Raw genomic sequence first — 19,161 nt, 5'->3', positions numbered from 1 at the left:
TCCAGCTCCATCTAGTTAAAGCAGAAAAGGGAATTTATTGGCTCTGGAAGTGTGGGGGGCGGGAGGGGCCTTGGATTCAGACCTTGGCTGGATCGGGGGTCTCAAGAGAAGGGCATCTGTAGGTTGGTCTTTGTCAGCTGCCCCCGTTGGCAGTTGCTTCCATTCTCTGTGATGGCAAAGGTGACTGCTGGCATCACCATCCCTTTATTAACCCCTTCAGTGACCCTAGGGGAGGGAGAGGCCTTGGCCCCACCAGTCCCAACTTGGGTCCCTGCCACCCTGACCCAGGAAGTAGAGGCTCTAGTTGGCCAGACCCAGTTCCATGCCCACCTCTGGAGCACCTCGGGGCCAGGAGCGTGGGTCCATTCCAAACAGAATATAAGAACTGTGAGTGGTGAGGGACAGGTCCCCAAAAGACAGAGGGAGTTTCAGTACTGTCAAGCAGGAGGCTTTTAGCAACTCTTCCCCCTCCCCATCCAAACCCTGGATCAGTCTCAGGCATGAGTCAACACAACAGCTTAGTCATCCTCAATCCAGGTCCTGGAAGTCGAGGGAACTTGTGAAACCCTTCCAGCTCACCCTGGTCTGTGCACCCACCCTCAAGGATGGTGCAGGACCGGCTACTGGCTGCCCTCGACCAGGGTAAGCTTGTCAACATGCTCCATCTAGTATCCTCCCCAAGAGCCCCAATCAGCACCCCCAGCACTGGCTTTGATGGGCCCCCTCTGTGACATCAGCTTCTATCAGAAACTCGCTTGATTGTGTCTCAGGAGTCGCTCATTTTCACCCTGTTGGAGCCAACGCAAATTGATCCACCACTGTTGTAATCCTTGGCCCTGAGCCCCTTGTCCTGAGCAAGATGACTTACAGCCCTGGGATCTGTCCTGTGACAGCGTGGGGGGAGTCACCCATCCAACTCGACCTTCCTTCCACACTCAGGGCCCTTCAGTTTGTGCCTCCGTCCCATCCCATCCACCGCACCTCTAATCCCCTCATCACGCCCAGGTCAGACCGTTTTGTGGAGAACAGAAGGACCAATCCGCTAAACCTCATTGCAGAGGATGAAGCGAGCTCTGTCCTAGAGTCAGTCATATAGCAGTGGTTTAGTCGATAAGTCGTCTCCATCTCTTTGCAAACCCAGGGACTGCAGCCCCCCTGGCTCCTCTGTCCATGGGATTTCATCGGCAAGAATATTGGAGTAGGTAGCCATTTCCTTCCCCAGGGGATCTTCCCAACCCAGGGACTGAACCTGCGTCTCCTGCTTTAGAATCGGGTTCTTTACCACCGAGCCACCTGGGAAGAGCCCATGGATCACAGCTTGTACTGGTGACCTACTGGGTGACACATTTCTTGACTCTCTCTGAACCTCACCTGGAAAACCAGGGCAGTCCTTGAACCCCCGTGTGGCTGCGAAGATGAAACTCGGTTATCAATTGGGAACATGCAGCATAAACTGCAAAGGACTGTGCCCCTTAAAGAGGTCATTGCCATGCTCACCATCATCACCCTGATGAAGCCCCTCCTCAGAGGGAGGCCACAGGTAACAGCCAGCTTCTAACCCAACAGCCAAGCAGGTGTCTTGGGAGACAGACGCCAGGACGAGCCCCGGTTCACCCGGCGCTGATGGCTTAATTCCTGCAGGAGAAAGAGGCCGAAGCGGTGACCCCTGGAATGGGACCCACACAAGCCAGCCCACAGCTGTTCTCGAGTTCAAGAAAATAAGTGCTTCAGGGCACCTCGCAGCGAGAGCAGAACACAGTCATTACTGGAAATGACAGACGCCGGCTGATTGAGTGAATTTTTCTCAGCCAAACCCGAAATTACTTGTGCTATTGATGGAGGCCTAATGGGAAAGGCAAAAATCCCCTGCAGGGAGCCTGCCATGTCCCCAGAGGCAGGCAGAGCCCACTGACTCCCCTGCCTGGTACATCCTTACCTGCACTGTCTGCCGGGGTTGGGGGATGCTTAAAGTAGGCCAAGACCCGGGTCTCAGAGGCAGCAGATGTATGATAAGCTGCCATCAAGACTTGCTGGGATTATTAACGAATTTGATCCATCCTCACTACTGATATCTGTTACTGGGACCTGTTTCCCCACCCCCACCCTCCATGTGCCTTTCGGGGAGGGGGAGTAGGTTATGGCTTGGTTGCTGTCTTTCCATAGCAGGCTTGTGCTCCCAGACCCACACCCGAGTACTCTGGCATTTTGTATTTACTGTGGTAAGATATATCTAACGTGAAGTTGCCCATTTTAATCATTTTTAAGTGCACATTTCAGTGGCATTAAGTGCGTTCACATTGCTGTGTGATCACCACCATCTATTTCCAGAGCTTTATCTTCCCAAATGGAAGTCTGTGCAATAAACAGCGGTTCCCCATCGGCCCTTCACTCCAGCCCTGGGCAAACACCCTTCTACTTCCTGTCTCCATGAAGATGACTCCTCTGAAAGTGTTAGTCCCTCAGCTGTGTCCGACTCTTTGTGACCCCATAGACTGTAGCCCACCAGGCTCCTCTGTCCATGGAATTCTCCAGGCAAGAATACTGGAGTGGGAAAGCCATTCCCTTCTCCAGGGGATCTTCCCGACCCAGAGATTGAACCTGGTTCTCCCGCACTGGCAGGCAGCTGAGCCACCGAAGAATCAAAAGGAGCCCCTAGAAGTAGAATCATGCAGTACCTGTGTTCTTGTAACTGGCTTATTTCACTTAGCATAAACCTTGAGGAAGGTTTATTCAAGTTGTAGCAGACATCAGGATTTTCTTCCTTTTTCTGGCTGAATAATATTCCACATGTATGCCACATATTGTTTATCCCTTTATCCACTGATGGACCTTTTTTTTAATTTATTTGTTTTTAACTGGAGGGTGGTTGCTTTACATTATGGTGCTGGTTTCTGCCATTTATCAACATGACGCTTCTACCTTTTGACTATCGTGAATGATGCTGCTACAGGCATGGTTGTACCACTAACCCTCTGAGTCCCGGCTTTCCATTCTCTGTGGTATTATTCAGAAGTGGAAATGCTGGAGCCTTTGCTCAGTCTATACTGAATGTTTTGAGAACCCACCATACCGTTTTTCACAGCAACAGCATGAGACCATGCTCCTATTAGTACAAGGCTTCCAGTTTCTCCACATCCTGGCTAACACTCGAGCTCCCTTTCTCGATGAAAGCTACCCTAGAGGGTGCGAGGTGGTGTTTCACTCTTTTAAGACCTGCCAACATGCCTTTCTCCTGTTGGACCACAAGCCTGGGGGCAAGACCCTTGCAAAACTGGCAGGGTGCCAGCTTTGGGGTCACCACCATAGACTGCCACACAGCGTTGAGTCCAACTCCACTGCCTCCATCACCCCCTCCCTGCCAGGCCCTCTCCCACTCCAGACGCTGGCTTCCTTGCCCGGCACATCCAGAGGAGCGGCCTGGCATCCTCCCAGCTCACACAAGCCACAATTTGCTCTTCAAATCGCCAACTGTTTACCAACAGCAGACTTCTTCTTGCTCAGCTGATCTGCAAAACCGGTAATTATCCCAAGCCCGGCCGTCTCACCCTGATGTGAACAATGGCTCAATAGCAAAACCCGCAGAAACGGCTCAGAGACCCAGCCTCTCTCCTCCACTGAAGCCCACGCCTGACACAGCCTGACCTCAGTCCTGCCACGGGCAGCGGGGAAGGCCATGCTAAAGATTCATCGAGGAGGGCTTGACTCCTTCCAGCGAGGCTGGGGGCTCCCTCTGAAGGAAGAGGCAGCTCATCAAGTGATGCCAAGTCCATCCAAGGACTGGAAGGAGGCCCTTCTGAGGCTGGTGGCCTGAGACAGGCCTGTAAGTGCCCGGCCAGCAGGAGGCAACAGAGGGCATAGCCAGAGTCCCAGCCAGCCGGACTGGGACGGAACCCACGCCCACCACTGTCCAGCTATGTGACCTTGAACGAGTCGCGTAGCCTCTCAGAGCTCCAGCTTCCTCACCTGTGACACAGAAACAGCAAGAGCACCGAGATCCTAGGGATTTGTGATGCCTCAACAGAGACCGGTCATGTCCGACTCTTTGCAACCCCATGTGCTGTAGCTTCCAGGCTCCTCTGTCCGTGGCGATTCTCCAGCCCATGCCCCTCCCCAGGAGATCCTTTCTACCCATGGATCGAACCCATATCTCCTGCATCGCAGGCAGATTCCTTACCACCTGAGCCACCAGTGAAGCCCAAGAATACTGGAGTAGATTGCCATGCCCTCCTCCAGGGGATCTTCCCAACCCAGGGATCGGACACACGTCTCCTGCATTGCAGGCAGATTCTTTATCGTCTGAGCCACCTGGAAGACCATCCACAAAAAGCTTCTGCGGGAGCTGACGTGAGCCTCACTCCAGAGACAGAGGGAAATGGGCTTGAACCCCAGCTCTGCCTTCCTCTTCCCTTGGAATGCTGGGTCCTAACCTCTCTGTGCCTTGCTTTCCTCCTCTGGAAACAGGAACACAATGCCCATTTCACTGCACTTTGGCACATGTTACAGGAGATGGTATATGTAGAGGCCAAGCATGGTGGCCGTGGAGCCCTCCTGAGGGGTCATAAACAGTGGGTGGTCCTGGGAGATGCCTCAGCCCCCAACACACTTTCAGAGGAGGGGTCGGCACTCAGCAACGCTCACCTCTAAGCAGGAGCACCCGGGTGACGTCAGGCGGATGTCCAAGGCCCTGCCCAGTGCCAGGGCTCCTCAGCGTTGACAGTCCTGCCATGCACTCTGAGGCCCAGGTCCTCGGAGAAGCACAGCTGAAGGAGAAGCTGCCTGGGGTGGGCAGGAGGGGCTGGGTCTTGCAAGGAGGGACTAGCATGGCAGGCACAGGCCACACGGCCAGAGCCCCCCTTCCCATCAGGACGGCCTTCTCCTGTTTTGTCGGGTCCTGTCCCTGTGCCCTGGCTGGGGGTGACAGGCAGCGCGGGCAGAGCCTTAGGCACTCCAGGGTGGGAAGCCTGCTCTAGAAGAACCAGGCTGACTTGAGTGACCGGCTTATGACCAGGGGGACCCAGGCTGACTTGTTAGGCCCTCAGGCACAGGGCGTGTGAACGTAAGATGCGGCCCTTATGAGCAAGCTCCCAGTCTAACAGGTGGGGCGGAGCCAGACTTACAGTGACAGGGGAGCAGGAACAGAGGCGACAGAGAGGCCCGGCCTCAGTCTAGAGCCCCAAGGAGCTTCCTCGAAGAGGACATGGAGGCAAAAGCAAATTAAAAGAGGTGCTGGAGGGTGAGGGCATTGCACAGGCTGGTCAGGCATTTGATGAGCTTTCCTCAAACCCGGTCAGTGTCCAGCCAAGGCCCAGAGGGGCTCAGAGACTGCTGGGCCCTCGCCCTGGCTCCCTGATTGCTCTGGTCTCCAGGTGGAGGCTGTGGGTGTGTAAGGGACCTAGGATCCCAGGGGAGGCCATCCCAGTGCGGTGGGGCCGGAAGTTGAGGGGGCCAGCATTGAGTGGTGTGAAGGTCAAACCTCCCTGGAGAGTAGCCTCACGACCCTGGGCCCCAGGGTGTAACTGGGCAGTCACAGGTCAGATAAGTGGCTGCAGCTGGACTGTTTCTCAGATCATGGGGCTCAGAGCAGAGCACGCTTATGTACTCTTGGTCCCAGCTGCCATGGAGACGCGAGCAGAAGGATGCTCTTTTTTCCTGCAGAATCTTGTTGCCATTCGTTTGTCTGCTGTGTAGGGATGTGCGGGCTCACAGGCTTGGGGGATTCCAGGACTTCCCTTTCATCTGCATTTCCTCCCCTTGCAGGGCTCCCGGCAGGCAGTGCCCCCATGCCCCCACCCACCCACCCACAGCACAACCTCACGCCCAAGGGTCCAGCTTCAAAGAAGGGTGAGCGGGAGAAGAAGGGGGGCTCTCTCCAGGAGACAGGGCCTCAGAACGCGGCCGTGATTCACCACGCCTGAACACGAGCCGCCATAAATAATGGAACACATTCGGACACGGTGATTCAGTGCGTGAAAATATAGAAAGGCCATTTAGTATTGGTGACAAAATTAGATGAAAGGCTCCACTCCTTCAGAGGAAGGAGCAGGCGGAGCAGTGCTGAGAAAGAACAGGGCATCACCTCCACATACTCTGAATGGAAATGCGAATGTCCCCTGTGCCCAGACAGGATGACCAGCCCAACCTGCTCTGGTGTCACCTGGGGTAGTAGACAGGTATGCACCCAGGAATTCTCCCGTGATGGAAATGCATGTTAGGAGAGCCGCTGTTTCTCCATGAAATACAGAGTTAAGAGCTGGAATGTTTTACAATAACAAAGACCATTGATGGATGAGTAGGTGAAGAAGATGTGGTACCTATATACAATTGAATACTACTCAGCCATGAAAAAGACCAGCACCATGGACAGAGCTAGAGATTATCATAGTATTAAAAGTGAAGTTAGGTCAGAAAGAGAAAAATACCATACGATACCACTTAAATGTGGAATCTAAAACATGACACAAACGAAAAATGAACCTATCTCTTAAACAGAAGCAGAATCACAGACATAGAGAATATACTGGTGGTTGCCGAAGGGGAGGGGTTTGGGAGAAGGATAGAGAGGAAGGTTGGGGTTAGCAGATGTAAGTTTTTTGTGTATAGAATGGATAAACAACAAGGTCCTACTATATAACACAGAGAAATATGTTCAATACCTATGATAAACCATAATAGAAAAATATTTTTACAAGAGCATGTGTGTGTGTGTGTGTGTATATATATGGATATATATTTTTTCCCTGGTGGTGCTAGTAGTAAAGAACTTGCCTGTCAGTGCAGGAGACATAAGAGATGCAGGTTCGATCCCTAGGTCAGGAAGATCCCCCGGAGGAGGAAATGGCAACCCACTCTAGTATTGTTGTCTGGAAAAGTCCACAGACAGAAGTGCCTGGTGGGCTACACTCCATGGGGTCGCAAAGAGTTGGACATGACTGAGTGACTGAACAATAGCAAATATATTGAGACACCCATATGTCACAGGACACATTTGGAAGTGCTCATATATGGATAAGAAAATTTATGTCTTTGCATTGGCTGTTTATTTTTTCCCCAGAGAAGCAGTGTTTCCCAGTAACACTGGAGGGAGGCATCAAGGTCTTACAACCTTCCTCTGACAGGAGGAAACCAAAGCCCAAAGAAAAGATGTTATCCCAGGTTGCTCAGAAAGATAACATCTTCGAGAGCGTAGCAGAGGTTTCAACTGCACCTCTGTACTGCAGAAGTACTGTGACATTTATCATCCAGTGCGAACAGCTCCCTGGCTCAGAGAGCTGAGTGGAAATGTCCCGTTGGCCCGTCTGTGGGCCTCTGTCCTCTGGCCTCCTCCTTTCCTCATGTGGTCCCTCGTCTCCGGCCTTGTGGTGTCTCTGGGTGGCGGGGTCATTATTCCGGTGCATCGAAAGGGCCCTGGCCTGTTCCCACGTAGCAGGGGCTCTCCTCCCGCTTGGGGCTCAGCTGGGAAGAGCATCTTCCAGCCAAGAAGAACTTCGTCTCCCTGGGCCTGCAGTGAAGAGGCCACACAGGAACCAGCCCTGCTCTGGGGACTCTGGGTTGGCCCCCACACACGAGCAAAGTCTAAGAGGTTTCTGTGTTGGGTGCTAAGAACTTGAAGCTCAAGCCTTTTGGCCTGGCGAGAGGCAGAGAACTGTGGAGACCCCTTTAGAGGCCTGCCCTGGACTCTGATGCCACCTTCCGCCACAGTAGACAAAGGTGTTCCCTGGGCCAAGGTGGGAGAAGCCAGGACGGCCCAGCCACGACTGGGCCAGGCTCAGGACACAACTGAAGTATGTCCCTCCCGATGGTGCCACACTCATGGCCAGAATTCCTCAAGGGAGGTGCTGCCTCCCTCTTCTATCCCTCTTTTGGGGAGCTCACCTTCTAAGAAAAAGGACTGAGTGCCTTGCACTGCCTCCAGGAAGGTCACTAGCCTGGGGTCCCTCACTACTGCCCCGGGACCCTGACCATCAGGGACCCTCCCACTTCTGGCCTCTGCCAGGCACATAGGGCTTGAAGGGACTGCCCGCTCAGGGTCTGGGCCCCCCTCATCCACTTCCAGCCCACCCACCCTGAGACACCCAGGGCCTGGGGACTCCCTGCCCAGACAGGGCTCTGCAGGAAGGATGGGAGCAGAGCTTGGCTGTGCTGGTTGGGGGTCCACAGGTGTTGGTGCGGGGAAGGGGGGATGGGGGAGGAGGGCAGGAGGGCTCCTGGTGTGGGGTGGACCCGGGTGATTTTCAAAAGTGAGACATGGAATTCGAGTCACTTCAATTCTGTCATTCACGTGACCACTTGGAGTTTCAGCTTGTGTATCAAATTTAAAAGAGTTTGACAGAGCATAAACTGCAAGTGTAATCTTGTTTGAAAAAGTATGAAACTTAGTTCAGCTCAGTGAATCTTCACAAAGTGAGCAGACTTTAGAACCGCTCACCAGATCGAGAAATTAAACCTTGCCAGAACCCCCAGAACTGCCTCAGTGCCCCTTTCCAAGAGTAAACGCTGTCTTGGGTGCCAAGATGACGGATCAGCATTGCCCGTTTTTGCACGTGAATGCAATCAGCCACACTGCTGCACGTGGCTGCAGTTCACTGGTGCTCATTCTGTGGAGTGTTCCATCACATAAATACTCCGCAACTTACCTGTTCTGTTGGTGAACATTGGATCACTTCCAGCCCTGCGCTAGTGTGAATATTGCTGCCGTGAGCCCCCTTGCACACGCGTTTTGGTGAACTTGGGTATGCACAGTTGTTGAATGTGTAACCAGGAGTCTTCTTGCTGTATGAAAGGGGGTTATGTATACCAGCTTGATTTATGCTGCCAGAAAATACCCGCCAGCAATGTAAGTGTTGCAATTAGTTCACATCATTTCTGCTGGAGAAGGGATAGGCTACCCACTCCAATATTCTTGGGCTTCCCTGGTGGCTCAGCTGGTAAAGAATCTGCCTGCAATGCGGGAGACCTGGGTTCCATCCCTGGGATGGGAAGATCCCCTGGAGAAGAGAACAGCTACCCACTCCAGTATTCTTGCCTGGAGTATTCCATGGACTATACAGTCCCTGGGGTCTCAAAGAGCCGGACACGACTGAGCAACTTTAACTTCACTTCATTACTGCACTTGGAATTGTCGACTTTTTAACTTCAGCCATTCTTACGAATGTGTAGCAGTATCTCATTGTCATCTTAATTTCTATTTCCCTGTGGCTAATAAATAAAGTTGAGTGCTCTAGTAGGTTTATTACCCATGTGTATATGCTCTTTTGTAAAGTCTCTGTTCAAGGTTTTCTATTGGGTCATCTGTCTTATTTGTTTGAAGGAGTCGTATATTCAGAATTCAAGTCTCACTTCAAACATATGTATGGCAAATTTCTTCTCCCATTCTGTTGTTTGCTTTGTGTCTTTTTTTGACCAGATGTTCTTAAGTTTAATGTACAGTTTATCACTGTTTCTTTTATGGATAGTGCTTTTTGTGTCTTAAGATATTTGCCTACCCCAAGATCATGAAGATATTCTACTACATTCCTTTTTAGAAAGTTTTTGTTTTGCTTTGAAAAAATGTGTCAACGATCCATCTGAAATTGGCATCTATGTATGGCACGAAGTAGTGATCATAATTCACTTTTTTTCTGAATGGGTACCTAATAATCCCCCACACCTTTTACTGAAAAGATCACCCTTGCCCTCACTGCGTTAAACTTTCACCTTTGCAAAAAATCAAGTGGACCCAGTGTGTGCCAGTCTGTGTCTGGATTCCCTGTTCTGCCCCATTGATCTATGTGTCTATCCTTGGCAGTTACTGAGGTGTCTTAAACGCTGTAGCATCATAATAAATCTTGGAGTCTGGTAGTCTAAGTCCCCTGTTTTGTTGTTGCTCTTTAAGACCATTTAGTTTTTCTTGGTCCATTGCATCCGCATGCAAATTTTAGAATCAATACACACACACGCAGACAAGCTCTTGAGCACTGCATTCTAGATCTGTTCGTGTTTCTCTGAACTGCTGAATGGTGTACATATCAATCAGAGGCCAGTCGGGAACCAGAAACCTCGCTAAATATTTCAAGCGAAGAGGAATTTAATTCAAGAAGCTCATGACAAAGGTGTGAGAAGGAGTAACCGAGAGAAGGGGAGAGGGTGTGACCTAGGGACCAGGGAGCTGCTACCACTTCCAGGCTGGAGGTGCAGAGCGGGCACTAGGCAGAGATGAGGAAGCATCAGCGCCAGTCTGGGGCCATGTCCGAGCTCGCCCCGATGTTGCTGGACCTGGGCCACTGCCGCCCCAGAGCAGCCAGCATGAGCAGATGGACTCATATCTTTGCCCACTACTGCTGCACATGTCTCTGTGAAATCTGCTGAAATCCTGCCCCCAGTCCCCGAGAAGGTGACTCTATTTGGAGACAGGGTCATCACAGGTGTGATTAGTTAAGCCGAAGTCATATTGGAGTCGGGCGGATGCTACTCCAACAGGACCAGGTTCCTTACAAAAAGGAGAAAATCAGACACAAACATACACACTGTGCGAGCATCATGTGAAGATGAAGGCCAAGATCCCGGTGACACTTCTACAAGTCAAAGAAGCCAGCAAACCTCCAGATGCCAGGGGGAGCCCCAGAGCAGACTCCCCCCCCCCCCCCCCCGATCCCAGAAGGTACCAGCCCTCCCTGGACTTCCGGCCTGCAGAGCTGAGAGACAGTAAATGTTGCATCAGCCTCCCCATCTGTGGTGCTCTGTTACAACAGTCCCAGCTAACTAACACACCCCCCTGCTAACCTGGGGCCACGGCCTCCTTGTCAGAACCTGCCTGGCCAGGGAGCCTGGGATGTGTGGTTGAAAGGCTTCCAGCCTGGCTGCACAGAAAAGGAAGGAGATCAAGAACAACAGACGAATATCCAGCCCCACGTGCATCACCAGGGGTCGCCATCCACCACCTGCCATGGACACCAGGTGGGCACCAACAGGACTGTGATGGACACCCCCCAGTAGGAGGATCTCTGTAAGAACTTGGGGATTTACGTCAAGGCACAGAATGCCTGCAATGCTGCCTCTCCAAGGCAGTCTTCAGGCTGTTGCTGGCCTGGCCCCTGCTTCTCCCTGACCCCATCTGCTCTTCCTCTCAGCTTCAGCCACACTCACCCTCCATCCCTGTCTCAGGGCCTTTGCACTTGCTGTCCCTTCTGTTGGAAGCCTGTTTCCCCACATTTTCTTTCTTTTGTAATATTTATTTATTTGGCTGCATTGGGCCTTAGTTGTGGCATCACGGGGGGTTTTCATTCAGCACATCGACTCTCTAGTTGTAGGACACGGGCTTAGTACCCCTGAGTCATGTGAAATCTTAGTTCCCTGACCAGGAATCGAACCCATGTCCTCTGAATTGCAATGCAGATTCTTACCCACTGGACCATCAGGGAAGTCCCTCCTCCACATTTTCAACTAAAGGGCCCACCTCGCTATGCATCTGAAACACCCATGTCCCCACATCCCTCCTTGCTCACTCCCCTTACCCTCCTTTGCTTTCTTCATTTCAATGTCCAAAAGGACAATAGATTTACTCACTGGCTCTAGGACAAACATGGCAGAATCCCGTCTGACTGGTTTGTTGCTGCGCCCCCAGAGCCCAGAATAGGGCCTGGAACATAGAGCAAGTGCTCAACAAGTGTTTGTTGAATGAATAAACACTTTGACTTTCCCAAACCATGAAACAGAGCTGATTCCAGGCATGGACTGAAAGAGAAAGCCAATTCTGAGCAAGCCTGGCCTTGGGGGTCACCAGCTGCCCCAGAGCTTACCAGCTTTCCCTAGGTCTCTGATCTCCTGCCCGCAGCAGTTCTGCCCATAGCCTCTGCCCTTACTCCCAGTGGGGGGACAGAGGGGAGGGGGCAAGACCAGAGCTGGGGAGACCAGGATGGCAACCAGGCAGGAGAGGAGACAGGGCTGAGCTGGGAGGATACAGTGGGAAGGAAAGGAGGTCCTGGGCTGGAGCGTGTCAGGGGGCTTGAATAAAACAGCGTGAAGGATGATGTTTGGGTTTCTAGCTTGGCATCAGATGGCTAGATGCTAAGATGGGGACCCAGCAGGAGGAGCAGTTGACTGGGGATGAACTGAGTTTGAGAGTCTGGGGGGCACTGCGGCAGGGTGTTGGAAATATAGCTCTGCAGCTCCGAAGACTTTCAAGTTGCAGGTGAATCTATGAAAACCTTTATAAAAATATTTTTGTTTCACCAGAATTAAGTCTTAAAGCGGCTCATGGAACAAAGAATCAACCACCCTTTACACATCTTAAATTAACAAAGATAAGTACTGCATAATTACCTTCCATTTCAGAATCCCAGTCCCCAAGAGGGTCAGTGAGAGTCTTGCGAAAAGAATTAGGCTTTGTTGCAAGTAACATGTGTACAGGAAGCATCTTTTTTGTGTGTCTGTTCTTCTACCCAAATGTTCGATGCCTTAATGATTTTATGACTCAGAATTGTTTATTCCTGCCTCCTGGGTCTCGCCACAGTCCCAGCGACATGAAGAATGTACATCCTCAAAATGGAAAAGGCCTCTGTTGATCTTTATCTAACCTGCTTGGCAGAGCTGAGCAGCTTGCGTTCACAGCCCCGAGGTGGGTGGGTGGTCTCAGCTCTGCTTGGATAACCTCAGAACCCAAACACCTGCCACACGCCCACTTACTCTCCCATGACTTCCTTCATCTCCCCCAAGCTTCACTGCAGAAAGCCACAACTCCAGTTCTGCTGTTTTTCTCCCTTTCTTTTTCCAATTCCCAATTCTTCCTTTTTCCAATTATCTCCTACAGCACTGACTCACAATTCACTTCTACAAGAACCGTGATTCTCTTGTTGGAGGTGAAAAAGAAGTGAACCTACTTATTCTAGAATGTCACAGCAGGGAGATCCCAGGATGGAATTCACCAATTCGACAATTACTTGGGGAATGTTTACTATGTGTCTATTGTTGCCTTAGTCCTGGAGATATACTGATGGGTGGAAAAGAGGGAGGCTGTTTCCTGTTGGAAGGGAAAGTCCAGTGGGGGAACCAGAGCATAATTAATTACAGAAATAAGTGTGAAGTTGCTCCTGTGACAAGTGTCATAGATGAGGCTATGGAGGTCCTACGAGTGTATTTAATGTTCATAGATAGGTAGAGTGGACCTCATCAAGGAGATCAAGACAGACTTCCTGGAGGAAGTGCCAATTGACCAGAGGTCTGAAGGTGACATTAACCAGGCAAAAGAGGACGGGAAGGATTTTCTTTGTAGTGAAAACACAGGGCCAACAGTCTATGTGGGCAAAACAAAGGGCACAATGAGAGTTCAGAGGGGCTGCGGGCAGAGGCAGGGGGAAGGCAGATGTGAGTCTGAGAAGCAGGACCACACAGACCTTCCATCATCTGTTAAAGACTTGTTTTTATCTCAAGAGTAATGAGATGTCAGTTCGTGTTTAAAACCAAGGCAAGATGATGTCAGGTCTGCATTTCAAAGAGATCACCCAGGATACAGTGTGGAGAGCAAATCAGAGGGGGACATCTGGGAGCTGGAAGGCTGGGTGCAGCAGGTTGACAAAACACGGCAACAGCTTGGCAACCGTGGAGGTGGGGGTGACTAGTGGGGTGGATTTAAGAGATACCTGGGAGGCAGAGATGACTGGTTGTGGGGGCGACCGGATCTGGGGGAGGTGAGGGGGAAGGCCATGAGATGACTTCTGTTTCTGGTTGTGTAATTATCGTTATCACTCACTGAGGCAGAAAACCCCAGAGGAGACCAGACTGGGGGCAGGTTAGGAGTTCAGTTTTGGACACACTGAGTAGCTTTTGAGGTAGCCATTCCTTCTGAAGACTCCTCTTCCTAAAGTACTTTTTAATTTTTTTGGCCACACCATGAAGGCATGTGGGATCTTAGTTTCCCAACCAGGGATCAAACCCACATCTTTTGCAATGGGAGTGCAAAGTTGTAACCACTGGACTGCTGGGAAATTCCCCTGAGATATATTTTTTTTAAAAAAACTGCTCTCAGTTTTTATCTACAGTTTACTTAATCGGCTCTCATCCTTGAAGAAGCTTTTGGCCTGGAAATCGACATTCATTTCCTTTCAGCACCATGCCTTATAATTTTGCTGCAGAGACATCAGCGTTTGATCTGTATTGTCCTTTGAAGGTGATCTGCCTTGTTACAGTGGCTGCTTTTATAATCTTCTCATTGTCTTTGGTGTTCCGTAGTTCCACTGTGATGTAACTAGGTATGGATTTCTATTTCTTTATTCTGCTTGGAAACTGATTTTGCTTTGTTTGTTTGCCTGAGCTTTGGAAAGTTTTAAAAAATCCCCAGGTGTTTCTAACCTGCAGATGTGTTTAGTAAACTCTGGAGTAGATAAAGCCACGTTCCTGTGTGCACACTAGTCGTTTCTGTCATGCTCTTTGGGACCCCATGGACTGTATCCCACCAGTCTCCTCTGTCTATGGGACTTCCCAGGAGGAATACCGGAGTGGGTTGCCATGCCCTCCTCCAGGGGATCTTCCTGACCCAGGGATGGAACCCACTTCTCCTACATCTCCTATATTGCCAATGGGTTCTTTATCACTGAGCCACCAGGAAAGCCCCAGATAAAACCATATTCCAGCCCAAATGTGGCAAAAAAAAAAAAAACCTGGGGAACTGTTATAGTTCCTGAATCTGATAATTGGCATCTTTCTTTAAATACTGTTTCTCCCCCATTCTTTGTGTTATCTCTGTCTGGAATTCCAGTTAGTGACTTATCAGACCTTCTCACTTTACCTGCCACCATGTCTTTTTGTCTCTTTTTTTTTTTCTTTAATATTTTTTGTTTATTTGGCCGCACCAGGTCTTAGTTGTGGCATGCAGAATTTAGTTCCCTGATCAGGGATCAAACCCCAGTCCCCTGCTCTGAGAGCATGGAGTCTTAGCCACTGGAACACTAGGAAAGTCCCCAACCATCTACCATGGCTTTTTACCTCTTGCATTTTTCACATAGTGTTTTCTAACTCTCTTCTTCTTTTTTTAAAAAATTCATTCAGCAGCTTGATTTCCCTTGTATTTATTTTCTTTAAAAAAAAAAAAAACTTTTATGGGTGTACACACAAAAAAATGTACCTCATAATGTTATAGCTTGATGAATTTTCACAAACTAAACCCACTCATGTAGTCAACACTTAACTCAATAGAATAGTACCAGTGGCCCCCTCTCTATTATGTATCTTTTTTTTCCTACTTTTTGGTCACACTGCACAGAATGTGGGATCTTAGTTCCCTGACCAGCGATTGAACCAGTGCCCCTGCGTTGGAAGCATGGATACTGAACAGCATTCCAATCCAGGTCTGTTCTTTCCAATATTAATAGATGTTCATGCTTATACTTTAAGTTATCACAAATTAAACTGTTATGACCAATCTGAAGTAAGCCATCTTTATGGACATGTTTTCATTTCTCGTGGGTAAATATCTATGAGCAGGATTTCTGGACCATAGGTTGGATGTGTGTTTCTCTGTGTAGAACTTTCCCCAAATTGTTGTTTGATTTTCATCCAGCATCTGTACCATAAGCTTTGTTCAGACACCCAAACTCCCAGGTTCCGGAAAACGGAAGCTATACACCTCTCTTCCCACACCCAGGGAAGCTAGAACCAGAAAAGTAAAAGAACAGACCCCTCCCCTCACCTTCATGTCCCCCAGGCCAAGTCCATGTGCACAGAGAGAAGAGGAAAGATGATCCCTAAAATCGGTGCAAGATCTGAGTGAGCTGGCTTTTATTGTCTGAAAGTGATGGGAAAATTCTGGGTTTGCCCAAAATATTGCTCAGAGCTGGGAAAGAACGATTAAACAGAACATACGGAGGCAGTGACCAGAGAGCCATGAACCCTATTTCCTGTTCACTCCCCTGGTTTAGACTATTAGAACCCAGCCCCCTCCTCCACGTTCCCTCCTTACTCCCCTCCCCTCCCATCTTGGCTTCTGATACCTGGCTACCAGCCTGGACTTGGCAGGACAAGAGCCAAGACTCAGGAAAAGCTGACAGAACAGAAGGGAAGGCAGAACAAAGGAGCCGTGGAGAACGGGCTCTGATTAAAGAAGCTCGCTTGGGACTTCCCCGGAAGTCCAGTGGTTAAGACTCCATGCTTCCAATGCAAGGGACACCGGTTCGGCCCCTGGTCAGGGAACTAAGATCCCGCGTGCTGCACAGTGTAAAGATAAAAAAAATTAAAAATACATTAAAAAAAATAAACAAGTTCTCTGGACTACAAGTGGAGGACATCTGTCAGGCTACAACCCGACCCCCAGGACCGCACCTCTGTCTCCTCGAGGACCCCCTGGCGTCCTCCCAAGGTCCACAGCTGCTGATCTCTGCAATGCCTGTGAGTGCTCGTGGCGTGTGTGACATCTCTGATCTCCATTTCCAGTGCCATCTGCCCTGGAGGAGGAAAGAGAACCCTGAGATCTGACTGCCTGCCACAAACTGAGCAACTGTATAGAACAACTCAGAACCAGTGCATCAATGCTAATCAAGCAAATTAGCCATTGCAGCCGTGTTCACAAAAGCCAGCAGAGTCAATGGGGTGCGATTCATTAGCACCCTGTCCCTAATGGCCTCTGCCAGCTCCTCATCCCTAAACAAAGACCAGGTTGGGGCTGGAACTGTGCAGGGCTGGCAGGGGGCCCTGCAGGCGGCTTGGCTGTCCTCCAGAACCTCGGCTGGCTACCACGCTCACCCGCAGCTTCCTTTCACTCAGCCTGTTTCCTTCTGGGTTCCCTCTACTTGGAACGTTCTTCTCTGTTCTCTTCACCTGGCTAATGCCTTTTCATCCTGTAATCCTCACCCAGGTATCACCTCCTCAGCCTTCTCTGATTCCACACATTAGATGAGGGGCCCTCTTCTGGGCTCCCACATCTGTCGCTGATCAGTCTCCCCTAGAGTCTGGGCTCTGTTGCCAGAGGAGGGGGCCAAATCCCACCTGGAAGATGCCCACCCCTTTTGTCTTGATTACAGAAGGTTGTATCAGGGTTCTTGGGGTGCAGGCATCAGAAACCCACTCTGGCTCCCTTTGGGGTCCCAGGAAGGGTGAATGGCCTCAGCTATAGCAGGAATAGAGTGCCTCACACATCCTCAGGGTCCAGATGGGGACACCAATGCCTGGCCTCTCTGGTTGTCCTGATGGTGGGCTGGGGAGGGTGTGCTCAGGGGCGGGGAGCGTCCCCTGCCTGGAGTCTTCGTGTCTCTTTGGTCTGACTTGGGCCACATGCTCCGTACCCTTGACCAGGGTTGAGTAGGGCTCCACATTTGGCAGATCATTTTTTTCCAGCAGTCATGTATGGATGTGAGAGTTGGACCATAAAGAAAGCTGAGCACCAAAGAACTGTGGTGTTGGAGAAGACTCCTGAGAGTCCCTTGTACAGCAAGGAGATCCAACCAGTTCATCCTAAAGGAAATCAATCCTGAATATTCATTGCAAGGACTGGTACTGAAGCTGAAGATCCAATATTTTGGCCACCTGATGTGAAGAACTGACTCATTGGAAAAGATTCTGATGCTGGGAAAGATTGAGGGCAGGAGGAGAAGGGGACAACAGAGGATGAGATGGTTGGATGGTATCAGTGACTCGATGGACATGGGTTTGAGCAAGCTCCAAGAGTTGGTGATGGACAGGGAAGCCTGGTTGCTGCAGTCCATGGGGTCACAAAGAGTTGAACACAACTGAGCGAGTGAACTGAACTATATGTGTTATTTCATTCACTTTTCCGAAACGATCTGTGAATAGATACCACTGTTGCCCACCATGGTACTGTTGGGGAAACTGAGGCAAGAGTCAGGGATGGCCATCAGGAAAGGAGAGTGGCCAGGCTGGCACCCCCGGCCCCAGGCTTATGAAATAAGGATACGCATGTTGAGTGAGTGAGCAAGTGCTTCAGAAAACCTTGTGGAGCTGGCATCTCCAGAGGCAGCCTGCTTCCAGAGCCAGGTGTGGGCGGGTGTTTGGCTCTTCCTGACGGATGGGTGACATTTCCCGGGGCAGCAACAGGAAGCACACCTGTCACTACTTGGGTAATTACTTCTCCCTCACTGGCCTTTCAGCCAAGCTTCAGCCCTGAAGAGTCATCGCGCTTTCTCAGGCATTCTCAGTAGGGGCAAAGGAAAGCTTAAGAAAAGAGGGGGTGAAATCTGGATCGTTTTGCATCGTCGGGAAGGGAGATCACAGCTTCAGCAAATGGACCACAGACCAAGTGAGGCCAGAGGCTGTGCTACAGGGACATGGATCCCAGAGGCCTGGGGGAGCGGTGCTGGGTCCAGAGCATAGGTTGGGCCGACCTGGAGCAGAGCCAGAATGGACGGCAGAAGTCCCTGGGCTGGGGTGGGTCATTTCTTCCCCATCTTCTCTTTATCTGGGGGGCCAGCTGAGCTGTTCCTCCCGATCCTGATCTTCCTCTCAGGCAGCCAAAAGGTCAGTGGCAGTGTCAGCAGAGGACAGTGACGGGGGTGGGGGGGGAGTGTCCTGGGGCATGTGGTCACAGAGCACGTGCTCTCCTGGGGCCCCTGACAGTACTCCTCTCTGGCACCCCGTGGCCTCCATGGGACCCTGGCCTTGCATCCTATCTGGCCCCAGCCCTGGTTCACCCTCCCTGATGCTGGCATCTTTCACTCCCCCCACCCCCTGGCCCTGAAGTCCAGCCCTGGTCCCAGTGGGCTCATCCCCCTTTAAGGTTGTTGCCTGGTACTTGTCTGCCACCACCCCCCCCCGACCCCGCCTCGCCCCACAGCATTGCAGACCAAGGCTGTGGTCTGTTCATTCTTGGACCCTCAGCACTCACACAGGCTCAGCCCTGTTAGGGCATGCTGGGTGGAATAATGGATGGTTCTGGATTCCTCAAACTCCACCTGACAGCCAGGTTACCATGGTGGGGGCCCCGGGCAGGCTGTCTTACATATGATCATGGTTTCCTAATTTTCCACCCCCAGGAACACCCCAGGTCCCTCTCTTCCGGTGGCTGGTTGCCACAGAAACTGTCTCACACAGGGGCTCTGGGTTCCTGTGGGTCTGTGCTCATCACTGACATGGTTGCTTCTTGGGAATAAACCCAGCTCTCTGCAAGGAGCCAGGAGAACGATGGAAGGAAGGAAAGACCCCCACCTTACTGCTCTGAGACCCCCACCTTACTGCCAATGCCTG

The 19,161-nt window shown here is 50.9% G+C and overlaps 1 long non-coding RNA gene across 1 annotated transcript; it reads right to left on the bottom strand.

Annotated features, from left to right (window-relative positions):
- Positions 1 to 15,730: 15,730 nt before the first annotated feature.
- Positions 15,731 to 16,409, bottom strand: LOC138436666 (uncharacterized). Its single transcript, XR_011255518.1, has 2 exons — positions 16,288 to 16,409; positions 15,731 to 16,173 (listed from the first exon to the last, which is right to left on the bottom strand). It is a non-coding gene; the product is annotated as an uncharacterized lncRNA (long non-coding RNA).
- Positions 16,410 to 19,161: the final 2,752 nt, after the last annotated feature.

This window comes from Ovis canadensis, chromosome 3 (assembly GCF_042477335.2).
Source record: "Ovis canadensis isolate MfBH-ARS-UI-01 breed Bighorn chromosome 3, ARS-UI_OviCan_v2, whole genome shotgun sequence".
Classification (NCBI taxonomy): Eukaryota; Metazoa; Chordata; class Mammalia; order Artiodactyla; family Bovidae; genus Ovis; species Ovis canadensis.
This window is presented reverse-complemented; position numbering and strand designations above follow the sequence as displayed.